A 2,470-nucleotide genomic window follows, 5' to 3' on the forward strand; every position below is an offset into this window, starting at 1 on the left:
ATAGGGTCAGCTTTCTGAACCAAACCTGTGAGCAGGGACTTTTCACCTGTCATGTGCCTAGAATACCCGTTGTCCAGAATCCATATGATATTTTCCTTTCGTACCTTACACTGTAAACACAGATTGATTCAGAAGACTTTGGTACCCAAGCTTCCTTGGAACCTGAAGGTTTAGGGGTAGAAATAGAATCAACATTTGTTGTGACCTTAACAGAATTAGCTTTCAATTTGACTGTTTCCTTCTCAATATTAGTCTTGATATCTATGTTTTCAGACTTAGAGACATGTGCAACCTTCCCATCTTTAGGAGGTGCCGCGGTCTTTTCTTTTGTGTGCCCATTGCTCATGCCTTTTGTAGTGTCAGTGCAAGTGCTAGAAGTTGCATGAAAAGTCTTAAAAGTTACCTGGGGATTGGTTTGTCTCTACTGCTATTGAGTCAGGTTGATTGTTTGTTGAGCCAAGATCTGGAGAATCTGGGCTACTACTGGGTCTATGGAACCTGGATTTGCATTCTGGTTATTGTTGTCTTGGTTGTTGTTGTTGTTGGTTTTTTCATTCTAGTTGGTAGAACGGGTATTTCTTATGAGAGGCATTTTCTGTAAAGAATCAAACAACTTATTTAGTCTTTAAATCAAATCCTTTTATGAAAAGTTTGTGTAAAAACAGAAATATCTCTTTTTAAAAACATTTTTAGTGGTTAAACTAATTAAATTGCATGCTTCTTTACAGAATTTAAACAGTTAAAAGGGATAGGGTACATGTTATCACAAGAGTTTATAACTGGTGCAGTAAATGAAGTAAAAAAATAGGTGCAGTAATGTAAATGACACTGCTGGAAAAGAAATGCACCTGATATATATATATATCACAGTTTGGTAGTATAAGCGTGAAAACGCTTTAGCAAAATCAAAAAGGTTAAAACAAGCCTACACACTAATCATCAAGTCTAGTCTATAAATACAAACCAAAAGTCTGCACACTGCACACTAATGTACATATAATAGCCTCCAGGGAAACTGTGGTCCACCAAGCCTCGCAAGATCCTCTAACACCTCTCTGGCCCAGCCCATAAGAGCACCTGGACCTGCATACTCACAAGTAGCTTCATGCAGTCTAGCCTCAAGAACCTTCTGGGTCTCATGAATCTCCTCCCGAAGCTCCCTCACACCCCTGTCAACATCTATAATCCTCACAATGTGTTATAGCTCATGAATATGTGCCAACAAGGCCTCTCGCTCCAAAAGAAGAGCCTCATACCGATAATATGGAACAGGGAGTAAAGTAAACTGGAAAGATGAACCCGCAGCTGAATGCCCAGTAGAGTCGGAACTAGCAGGTGGGGGTCCTCAGATAGGTGGCCTCGGATAAGTCCATAATCATTGATGGGGTATTGGTTAATCCAAAAGACATCACTAAGAATTCATAATGACCGTACCTTATTCTAAAAGCTATCTTCGGTATATCTTCAGGTTTAAACTTCAATTGGTGATATCCAGATATCAAATCAATTGAAGAAAAATACTTGGCTCCCTTCAGCTGGTCAAACAAATCATCTATTCGAGGTAATGGATACTTATTCTTGATTGTAAGTTTATTGAGCTCCCGATAGTCGATGCATAATCTCATGCTTTTGTCCTTCCTCTTAACAAATAATATCGATGCACCCTATGGGGATATACTGGGTCTAATCACTGCTTTTTCTAACAGCTCTTACAATTGATTTTCTAGTTCCTTCATTTTAACGGGCGCCATTCTGTACGGGGCCTTAGATAGTGGTTTCATTCCCAAGTCGATTACAAACTCAATTTTCCTATTTGGAGGAAGTCCCGGTAACTCATCTGGAAACACGTTCGGAAACTCATTGACTACTGGAATATCTTCAAGTTTTGTTGAATCTTGATTTCTATCTATCACATAAGTAATGAAATGATCAAATCTTCAAAGTTTGGTAGTATAAGCGTGAAAACGCTTTAGCAAAATCAAAAAGGTTAAAACAAGCCTACACACTAATCATCAAGTCTAGTCTATAAATACAAACCAAAAGTCTGCACACTACACACTAATGTCCATATAGCAGCCTCCAGGGAAACTATGGTCCACCAAGCCTCGCAAGATCCTCTAACACCTCTCTGGCCCAGCCCATAAGAGCACCCGGACCTGCATACTCACAAGTAGCTTCATGCAGTCTAGCCTCAAGAACCCTCCGGGTCATATGAATCTCCTCCCGAAGCTCCCTCACACCCCTGTCAACATCTATAATCCTCACAATGTGTTATAGCTCATGAATATGTGCCAACAAGGCCTCTCGCCCCAAAAGAAGAGCCTCATACCGATAATATGGAACAGGGAGTGGAGTAAACTGGAAAGATGAACCCGCAGCTGAATGCCCAGTAGAGTCGGAACTAGCAGGTGGGGGTCCTCAGATAGGTGGCCTCGGATAAGTCCATAATCGCTGATGGGGTATTGGTTAA

Source organism: Apium graveolens, chromosome 5 (genome assembly GCF_009905375.1).
Source record: "Apium graveolens cultivar Ventura chromosome 5, ASM990537v1, whole genome shotgun sequence".
Taxonomy (NCBI): domain Eukaryota; kingdom Viridiplantae; phylum Streptophyta; class Magnoliopsida; order Apiales; family Apiaceae; genus Apium; species Apium graveolens.